We start from the raw sequence: 11,674 nt of genomic DNA on the forward strand, positions 1-11,674 counted from the left end.
CCGATATGTTGGACCGAAGTCGGAGACAGAACTCTGCTTGGTCCCGAATTGATTCAAGTGACAACATAAAAGATTAAACTTATCAAACAGAGGATTAAAACAGCCCAGAGCCGACAAAAGAGCTACGCCGACCAGAGAAGGAATGAGATAGAGTTCGAAGTTGGGAATCATGTATTCCTGAAAGTTTCACCGATGAAGGGAGTATCCAGATTTGGGAAGAAAGGTAAATTAGCACCGCGTTATATTGGGCCATTTGAAATTCTTGAAAGAATTAACCCCGTTGCCTACAGACTTGCTTTGCCGCCAGATTTGAGCCAAGTCCACAATGTGTTTCATGTTTCGATGTTGAGGAAGTACATCCGAGATCCACTGCAGATAATTGATCATTCCGAGATCACGGTTAATGAGGATTTGGGCTACGAGGAGAAGCCAATGAGGATTATTGACAGACAAGTGAGACAGTTGAGAAACAAATCGATACCAATGGTAAAGGTCGAATGGAATGAACATTATGGCACAGAAGCCACGTGGGAAAAGGAAGAGGATGTGAGAATCCGTTATCCGGAGTTGTTCAAGGAACAAGGTAGTCTAAGTTTGGGGACCAAACTTCTTTAAGGGGGGTAGGATATAACAACCCTCACTTTACTCTTGTCATACCTGCATACATTCTTGCATGATCATGCTTTGTTATGTTAATTTGAAGGTTTTGTCTTGCCTTGATTTGCTTAAGGTTGCTTGCATGTTTTGTTCTTTGCTTAGTGTGTGTGTGGCCGAGGTCGCCTTGAGCTTAGTTCGCCTTTGAACCTTTGCACTTAGAATTGTTTTGAGACCTTGGTCGACCCCCACCTACACCTCGGGCGTTTATTGCCAAGATGTTTCGCACTCAGTGAACCTTGTCCGCAGGCAGGTATGGCCTAGGCCGAGATGTGGCACACCCCGGCCAAGGTGTGGCACAGCTTAGTCAAGTGTCGTCCTCCCTAGTTGATGTTTTGCCATCCTGTTGCCGGATCCTTGATTTGAGCCGATGTCATTTCTTGCCGATGTGTCTTGCCGAGCTTGCTGCATACGCTTTGTCAGAGACTTGTCTTATCTATCAATCACCTTTTTGAGTTGAACCAACCCGGTAGCGCCACGTGTCCGAGCTGATTGTTAAGACAGCCGGTAGACCTTGAAACACATCATTTTCTTGCCTCAAATCTTTACCCTTAGAGAGAGAAGCTCTAGAGAGAAGGAAGAGAAGTTCTTGAGTGAGAGTAAGTCATCCAAGCTTGATCTTCGTGATTTGAACCGTTGGATTTGAATTTTGAGGTTAGAATCTTGATCTACTATGGTTGTTGTTGTTGATCATCTAGCTGCATTGCATGATCGAATCTGTTTTGCATTCCATGCACCGTTTTGAAGTTGGTTTTGAAAAGAGAAAATGATTTTTCATGTGTTCTTGAAGAAGGTCTCATTTTGATCCGAAAGCTTGGAACGAAAATCATGTTTTGTGTTTGTTCTTGCATGACCTTCTTGTATGGGTACCCAGGTCCATGTTTTAAACTCATGGCACGAAATCTCAGATTTTGTAATGAGTTTTGATCTTGCATTCATCTTTCTCACGATCATATTCGTCATATTCTTCATGATATTCAAAGGGAAACCCAGGTTTTCCCGACTTTGCTTTTGATTGAGGCTGACGGGACCACACCTCGGGAAGGATGTGTGGGACCTCGGCAAAGACCTGGTTGGTACCCAGTATGTTTCCGTGAGACGGGAGTAGTGTTTAAACTCCCAGCATGTTTTGCTTTGTTATTTACTTAGATCTGTTAAGAATGCCGAGATCATTCGTATATGGGTATAGCTCGTTTTGAGAATGTGATTTGCCATGTGATTGTAGGACCTTGATATTTGCTTTGAGTCTACACCTGAAGAACTAGGTGAGTGGTATTATTGATAAAGTTATGTTATACTTGTTTTGATAAATCTTGCTTGCTTTGTTTTGACAAAAGTGTTTTGTTAAGCATGAATGAATAGCTCTTGTTTTGATATGACAAGTATAATCCTTGTTTTGATGCCATCTTTGAAAAGGATACGGTCCTTGTTAAATCGGGCTACGGGCCTAAGTAACACAAGTCCCTTGTACTGAAGGACTCTAAACTTTCGCAGTACTAAGTGTAAAAGGATACGGTCCATTCTTGAAAAGATTACTATGTTAAATCGGGCTACGGGCCTAAGTAACACAAGTCCCTTGTACTGAAGGACTCTAAACTTTCGCAGTACTAAGTGTAAAAGGATACGGTCCATTCTTGAAAAGATTACTATGTTAAATCGGGCTACGGGCCTAAGTAACACAAGTCCCTTGTGCTGGAGGACTCTAAACTTTCGCAGTACTAAGTGTAAAAGGATACGGTCCATTCTTGAAAAGATTACTATGTTAAATCGGGCTACGGGCCTAAGTAACACAAGTCCCTTGTGCTGGAGGACTCTAAACTTTCGCAGTACCTTTGACTAAACGATTACGGATCGTACAGCCCTTGATATTTGAATGATGAATACGGTTCATCCCTTGCTTCGCCGATCTTGTAATATTTGAATGATGAATACGGTTCATCCCTTGCTTCGCCGTTCTTGTAATATTTGAATGATGAATACGGTTCATCCCTTGCTTCGCCGATCTTGCAATATTTGAATGATGAATACGGTTCATCCCTTGTTTTGCCGATGTCAGTAAGCATCCCTTGATACTTGAAATGTTCGACAGATGAATACGGTTCATCCCATGTTCGATAAAGTTTTGGTGTGTTTTCTTTTTGAAAGACTCCGGCTATATTCATGCAAACCTTTATTATTAGTACCATTCACTGAGTATTTGTACTCACCCCTCTATATATATATGTAGGTGATGAGCAGGGCGGCGGCGATGCCTAGATTGTTTTGGAAGCTTGTTTTGGATTCGTGCTTATGTCGGCTTGTTTTTGTATTTACGTCGGCGATGCCTTTCATTGCATGTCGGCAAATCTTGAAAATCATGCTTCTTGACTTGTATTTATTGTATTTTGTATATGCCGGCTCGAGAAGCCTTTTGATCAAGATGTAACACATATTTTGCTTTGTTGTACTCAAGTTGTAAGATGTATGACATTTCATTTAATCTATGCACAGCTCTTATGGACCACTTGTATTTGATTTATTGCTTCCGCATTTGTGAGCCCCCTATATCCATACTCTGATTGTGTTAAGTTTTTGAAAGTTGGCCTTCGGTAATTACGGATTACTGGCCATCACGGCACCAAACTACTAGGGGCGGTTTGGGGTCGTGACATGAAGTCTGGAAATCTGGGTTTCCTCCTTGAAAGACATGAAGAACATGAACATGAAGAACATGAAAAACATGAATGCTAAAATCATAACTTGTTATTACAAAATCTGAGATTTCGTGGCATGAGTTCAAAAACATGGACTTGGGTACCCATACTTGGAGATTTCATGAAAACAAACACAAAAGCATGGATCTTGATACAAACTTTCAGATCAAAACATGGTTTTTCTTCAAGAACACAAGAACATCATTTTCTCTTTCTAAAACAAACTTTAAATCAATGCATGGCTCATGAATCATGTAGATCATGTAACGTGATCATGTCAATGTAAAGAACAAGAAGAGTAGATCAAGAATCTAACGGTTCAAACTCTAAGGATCAAGCTTGGAATCTAGCTCTCTCACTCTAAGAACTTCTCTTCCTCTTCCTAGAGCTTCTCTCTCTTCAAAGGAAAAGATATGACAAATGATGTGGGTTTCTCACTGCTAGCTGGCTTAACCCTCTGCTGGGACACGTGGCATCACCGGATTGGATCTCCTCAAAAAGGTGCCAGAATGAAAAGACAAGAGTATGACAAAGTGTGTATAACAAGTAAGATCTCGTATTAGGACATAGGCTTCAGCAAGTAAGGTCTCAATGATCTCGGCTAGGAAGGATAACACTTGACCTAGCTATGCCACACCTCGGCCTAGATGTGCCACACCTCGGTCTAGGTCATACCAGTCCCGGAACAAGATCGCTAGGTGCAGAGATCAAAGATGTTGGATGCCTAGATGATAACATCTTGGCCTAGATGATACACCTCTTTGCCTAGGTGATGCACACCTCAGCCTAGATGATGACACCTCGGCCAATATGCTACGGTGAAGGTGGAGGTCAACCAAATTGGTTCCAACCTGGTCCTAGGTGTTGGCGTGAAATGGCCTAGGTGTGAGAGGTTCAAAAGTGTGACCTAGGCTTGACATGACCTAGGCTTGAGACAGCAAGGAAGGAACAAAGCATGCACACAACACTTAGGCAAAACATGATAGCATCAACACAAGACAAGAACCTTTACCTAGGCAAAACAAGTCAAAGTCTACATGTACAAACTTAACAAGGCAAAATCAAATAAATGCTCATGAACATGACTAAGACAAGAATGTGGGTTATTACAATACCCTTTCAAAATAATTTTTGTTGTTTACTTTAGGGTAAATTACAAATACACCTCTTGAGGTTTGCTTAAAATACGAATTGCCCCCTATGGTTTGGAAAATTACAAATACCTCTCTGTTAGAATTTTTTATTTAACAAAATTAATTGAAAAAGTGAAATTTGCATCTGTTAACCTATAGAAAAATAAAATTATCTAAATTATTAATTGAAATAAAATTTTAACATTATTAAAAACTGTTAATTAACTTGATGATTCATTAATAAAAGGACCTATTTGCTATGAAATTAGAAACCTTAGGGGCCATATAATGTAATTTGTAGAACTATAGGGAGTAATTTGCAATTTAAGTAAATTTTAGGGGGTATGTTTTGTAATTTACCCTTTACTTTATTTATTAACTAGTGTTAAGCCCGTGATCTACACGGTTAATGTATATATATTTTTGACATATTCATTTTATCTTAATAAAATACAATAAAAATCACTAAATAGTGCATAATAAACATCAAAGATTAAAAATTATGTGAAACATTGATAATGTAATGATAAATTGTAAATCACTTAAACAAATAAAATTATTTCAAAATTAAATGCTAATCAATCCAAATAATAATGCAATTAAATATACACTACTTTTTCATCCATTTAAACCAAAAGTAATAATAAAATTTGTTTGATGATGAAATATCATTACATTCATTTCATGCGTTCAAAGTTTTTTGCAATAGTTTCCGAAAATAACAGGCCACTGAACAACAGGGGAAAAAAATTAAAAATAAGTTAAATTATGAGTAAGAAATTAACAAAACAGATACAAATTATATTAGTAGTCCCTACATTTTATCTCTTATATCATTTTGCTCTCTACACTTTTAATTTAATCAATTTTGACTCTTAATTTTAAATTTTGTGACGCTTAATCAATTACTCCTACTATTTCCAAATTTATATAGACATAAAGTTACAAAAATTTCACGTCTCTTCCATTTTATAATTTTTTTCCAATCTGGAAAAATTTACTCCATTGATTGGTCTTCCCTTAAAAAAATACTTAAACTAAGAAAAAAAATATGCACGTACATACTTTGATTTTCAAATAGCCACATGATCGGTAAAAATTCTAAGTAAATTCTCTTATGTTGATAGTAAAAACTCTTTTTGATTCCTCTTACATTGTAGTAAAAATTCCTTAGGATTCCCTTACATCATTATTATAAGGATGTCAAACCCAAGATTATCATCACTTTTGTTTTATCTTTAGGAGGGAGCTCGGTCCTCTTGTTGTACTAGAGCTAGATTTAGCCGACTATAAAAATAATTTTTTTTGTATTTTGCATTTTTGTCATTTATACAAAAATATATATAAAAAACTTTATTAAAATAAAAAAAATATATATATACAAAGAAATTGACTAAAATAACCCAACAACAACTCATATTAAATAGAGAACATGAATATCCATGCGTCATTTAAAATATGTGAATCATTTTCATAATTTAATTTGCACAATTCACTTGTTTTTCAAGCTAAAATCTCTGAATAATTCTTTTTGTATTTCTATTTTTTTCCCCACATACTTAAAGAATTAAGTTGTGATTGTGTTTTAAAGAAGGAAAAAAAAAATCAAAACAAAACAAAACAAAACAAAACAAAAATTGAGGACCTAATATGCAACTCTCTTCCCATTGTTATATTTCCTAAACTTTTTAAATATAATTATAGAAGTCTTTGAAGTTTGGTATGTATATCCTAAAATTTTTAAATATAATTATAAGAGTCTTTGAAGTTTGGTATGTATAATAATCATATAGATTATGATTCGAATAAGGTAATTCTAGGAATAATAATCACAAAATTTAAGGAAGCAATACTAATAAATTTTGGTAATGATTTAGAGGATTCAAAAATTACCTTAATTTATGTAAATTATATTTTGAGCTAATCATAGAATGACATGTGTATTTTAAGTGTTACAAAATTCAGAAAAATTGAGAAAATTAGAGTGAGACTGTCAACTTCAAAGAGGCTACAACACTTTTACTTATATTATATAATAATAATATGATTATATCATCTACCAATACTCTATTAATTTAATTGTTTACATGAATGATTTTTTCAATAAATTTTACAAAATAAATGATTTACATATAGAGATAACATGAATTGCGTTGTGATAGAACTATCATATCACCTGTGCTATGCACGGGATAAAATGATATATAATTTATTAAAAATATGATAATTATACTTAAATTTTTTATATTTTGTCTCTTGTAAATAACATTTTATATATAAGTTTAAGTGTTTTGTTTCAAATATTCCTTTACTATAACATATGGTATACACAAATTAAAATTGTTGTATTAACAATTAATAATTAAAATTATGCTTTTTTATAAAAAAAAATGACATAGTTCTAATATTTCACTAGTTTAGAATAAAAATATATGAATTTTAAAAATTTGTTGTAACGACCCTAAAATCCGTATCCGAAATTACTTTTATGTCCTTGTGGGTTAATGCATTTTAATTTAATGATATCTGTTCAATTGAGGAAATTATCCGTTGAGTCACGGCTTTAAAATTGAATTACCGACCTTTACGGATCCAGAAATCAACATTGAGTATTTGGGTATGTTAATGGGAATTTTTAGAACTACTTGGGAAAATTAATTGAAAATCTAATTTGTCTGATTCGTTAATGTGCATTTGGATGATTAACTTTATACTGTAAATTGAAGGCCTTAGAAGCTTCAGAACCCGGAACAGAGGACATATTTCAGATCAGTATAATTTTTAGAGTCATCTAGAAAGTTTAATTGAAATTTAATTTTACACGATTCGTAAGGGCGTGTTTGGCCTTCCTATTGTGAAAAGCTTATGTGTTTGTTATGTGTGTGTGTGTGTGTGTGTGTGTGTGTGTGTGTGTGTGTACGTTAAGTGAGTTGGAACTTATCATTTTTGGAGCCAACAAAATATCTGGGGAAGAGAGAGAACCGGGAGAAGAGAGGGCAAAGGAGGGGGAGAGCTCACCACTCATGGAAGCTTGAAGAAGAGAAAGGAGATTGACCATGGAAATTTGGGGAAAAACATGGATTTGGGTTAAGGTATGTGACTTTGATTTCATCCTTGTGGATAACTCATCTACCACAAAGAATCAAGGATTAAATGGAAGATTTTATATGGAAATAAATTAGAGTTGCTTGATTGAAGAGTAAAGTTGTTATATTTGCTCATCTTGTGGTTAAGTATATACATAATTGAGGATATATGTGAATATGGAGGAAGTCTTGGGAAAGAAAGAAATGAAGAGATTGATTTCCCTACTTGAAGATTCATTGTATCTTTGATGTTTTAATTTTCATTAGTTTTACATGTTTTTGAATGATTTAAGTTCAAAACAAGCTTTGGAAAATGAAAGAATCAAGTGTTGGAGGAAGAAAAACCCATTTTCGGATTGTTTGTTTTTGCCCAGACCGCACGAGTGGCCACGGGCACTGCACGAGCAGAGCATGGGAAAAAAAGAGGTTTTGATTCTGCTTTTGGGCGCTCGAGCGGCCGGGTTCTTCCGCTCGAGCGGAATTGGGCCGCACGAGCGGCCAAAGTGGGCGCACGAGCGGCCGACTCTGTTTCAGCTTTTATCTTGTAACTTTGAATAAGCATATCTTTTGTATTCGGACTCCGTTTTGAGTGATTCTTGAGCCTAAAATCAAGCCCCGGAAGTCTAGTTTCCAATGGAAGTGGTCTCACTCCCAAATTATAAATACATAAATAGTTATACCCAAAGTAGTGACGACTGTTTACTTTCTGTCAACCAGCTTTGTACCATTTCTTCACCTAAACCATTTTCCACCAATTTCTCCTGTTTTCTGAGACATGGATTATAACTTAGTAAGGAATAATGAGCTTGGTACCACCATGGCTAATTGATTGAATGATCAAAGAGAATAAGTAAAGGATCGAGTATAATCTCGTATTATGCGTTGTGCACTGTACTTGTAGGTCGAGACGAGGACATCGTCCTATTACTACTGGGAGCTGATCACTGTGAGTAGTAGTACGGTAGTCGTACGTTCAATTATCGTTAATGATTTTTATCATTAATATGCTGTTCCTTGCAAGTAATTAAGTTAACAATGTGTTGATTGGAAAATCTAGAGGCATTATTAAGCGGTATTACTGTTGACAAAGAAGACTAACATTCTGTTATTTGCAAGATAGCTATAGTGATTCATGATGAACAAAGGGAACGTATAAGCACTATGGAACCATGGTATTCACGTATCTCTGAAATCATTCAATCTGTAAATGTGCTTATCTTTCATTAATAATTATCAGGAATGTCCTGTTAAACTTAAGTTAACTATGTTAACTCATGTGAATGATGTAGCGGCTACCATTAGTACTCTGTTAAGTACAAGTCAACTATGGTAACATATATGAACGATCAAACAAAGGTGTATGCTTCTATATGTTATTAATAGATCAAGTGAACTACGTCATTTCTTAATGAATAATTAGCTAAGACCACAGATTGTTTTATACGTTAATACCTGCTAAGCATTATGATAAACAACGGATTGATTTACGGATGACTCAACCTGAAGAAAGAATTAAATATCAATGACCTTGTCATGCGACTCATGTTATGATGTAAACTGTTCTGTCTTTGTTAAGTGTACTGTAATGACATGATATAACAAGAAATGCTCTATATTCTGATATGTTACGTTTTGACTTAATGAACAGTTGTCCATATATGTAAAGTACTCATGACATCTGTAGCACACAGCCCTTACCCGGGGGTAATAATACCGTGGTTCAAGGATGTTACAAGTTTACGTATGTTACAAGTTTACATATGTTACAAGTTCAAGTATGCACAAGTTTAGGTATGTTACAAGTTCATGTATGTTATAAGTTCTCAGTATCGGGGGATTCCTTTATGGAACTAACAAGAATGCTTTATATTGATTTGTTAGCGCTAGCGAAGTGCCAAGTATAATCAAGTATGAATTCTGATTTCTGTCTATGATTCAAGTATAATGCATATGTATGAATTTGTTTCCGTTTATGGTTTGACATGATATGTATGGTTTGGTTTGTAAGACCTATTAATTACTGGTATGGAACAAAGTGCTACTTGGAACTAAGTGCTACATTGTGAGCCACCTCTAGAGTCCATGTGAGACACCTCTCGAATCCACACATATATGAACTAGGCTTAAAGCCAATCTGGGCCTATGACCATTCTATATGATCTATTAGGCCAGAGGCCATTCTGTATTTTTGGTATGGAGCAATGTGCTGTACGGAACTAAGTGCTGCAGTGCAAGTTACCTCTAGAATCCGTACGAGCCACGTCTTGAGTCCATACATATGTGAAAGTTATGAGGCTGAAAGCTGTTCTGTGAAAGTTATGAGGCCTATGGCCATTTTGCATGATCTGTAAGATCTATTAGTATGAAACAAAGTGCTGTACGGAACTAAGTGCTGCAATGCGAGTCACCTCTAGAATCCTTGCGAGCTACCTCTTAAGTTCATACACACAAGTTCAAGGGCTCAATGCCAACAAGTTCAAGGGCTCAATACCAACACGTTCAAGGGCTTAATGCCAATACATTCAAGGGCCTCTTGCCTCTCTGTTCAAGAGCGTAAAGCCATTATGTTTCAAGATATTATGTTTTAAGTCATTATGTTTCAAGACTGGGCCTAAGGCCGTTATGAAATTATTGCAGAATCAATTAACCTTATGCCCTCTTTATTTATGTATGCATTGATATGTAATACACCTCAGGTTGAGCATTGAATCATTTTTTACTATTATTCACTAAGCTTCACTCACTTTGTGTTATGTATGTTCTGTAGGTAATTACTTTGGAAGTCCGTCTTAACCCTTGATGCTCACCCTTCAATTGTCAACCTCAGTATGCCCAGACTCCCAGACCAAGCCCATGCATTTATGTGAAGTTTTGTTAAGATTTTGGCTTGCACTTTAATTATTTACTTAAGGTTAAAATGTATGTATATACCCCTTCTTTACCACTGTTCGGATATACACTCATTTATATGTATGGGTATGTATATAGATAAATGGCTCTCACGTATGTGATCCTGGCATGTTAGTTTTAGCTCAATGGATGTTATTCTATGTTACTTTGTACTATTAAATGCTTCCGTTCAGGCCCCATATATTATGTATATCAGGTTATGTGTTCGTATCTGCATAGGTCTGTAGACACCCCATTTTTGAATGTCCTCAAGACTTGGACGTCATCGCTTGAACACCCGGTGATCATCCTTGTTTGTGTTTGTCTTGAGTTCCCGGAGGTCTCGGCTACGCGCCTTGCCTCAGGATCTCTCGACTCGACTGTTTTGTGTCTAGTTTTGTACCAAACACTTGTGTTTTGCCTTGGAGGGGCAGGTAATGGCTTGTGGGCCATCCCCACACATCGCCGGCCATGGCTTGAGGCCACCAGCTGTGTTTTGTTGCCACCGGCCAAATGTTTGGCTGCCCAGCACTATAGATGGTCGACCGACCATCTTTTCTGGTCAAATTGCATTTTTGGCCGGCCGACCACTGTGCATATGCTTTTACAGATATTTTATGCTAGCTGGCATACACTTGTTCCCCTCCATACACGTGTATGGAGGGATCTCCCTCTTGGCTAGCTTGTCTTGTAAGCTTGCAAGATTGAACCTTCTATAAGAGGAGGCCTCTTCTCCCTCTTTTAGGTTAGACAAAAATACAGAGGGAGCTCTGGATTAGGGTTAGGGTTTGTGTATCACCTATCTCTATATCTCTCTCTCTTTCTGCCTTTGTGTGTGTATAAGTGTATTTGTGTCTTACTTTTGGGCATAAACACCTAGTGTTACACCTTCTCTCGGTTACTGAGGGGCCAGAGGGTTGTTCTTGGTGTTCTTGGGTTGTTTTGAACTCAAAGAACTAGCTGGGGCATTGTTTCTGTAGGGGGTCTACAAGGGTAACAACTTTACCTTTAAATACCCCACTTTTGCATAGCTTTTTTTACCTATCTTGCAACTATTTTTAGGCTTTGCATATAATATATAAAAGTTCTATTTTTGAGTCCTTTAAATAGTTGGTTAAGGGTGTTTTGAGCCTTGAGGTTGTTTGACCCCTCTTAGGGCTTATTTGACCCCTTTTTTTGTGCCATTTTGGTGAGCTCCGGGACCATTGTGTTTGGGCCT

General features: G+C 36.5%; 1 long non-coding RNA gene across 1 annotated transcript; it reads left to right on the forward strand.

Annotated features, from left to right (window-relative positions):
• The first annotated feature begins 8,508 nt into the window (after positions 1 to 8,508).
• LOC145821131 (uncharacterized) lies at positions 8,509 to 10,602 on the forward strand. The gene is made up of 2 exons (XR_014363170.1): positions 8,509 to 8,738; positions 10,334 to 10,602. It is a non-coding gene; the product is annotated as an uncharacterized LOC145821131 (long non-coding RNA).
• The last annotated feature ends 1,072 nt before the right edge of the window (positions 10,603 to 11,674 follow it).

The sequence above is a fragment of the Camellia sinensis genome, chromosome 3, assembly GCF_055761805.1.
Source record: "Camellia sinensis isolate YWXY chromosome 3, ASM5576180v1, whole genome shotgun sequence".
NCBI classification, from domain to species: Eukaryota; Viridiplantae; Streptophyta; class Magnoliopsida; order Ericales; family Theaceae; genus Camellia; species Camellia sinensis.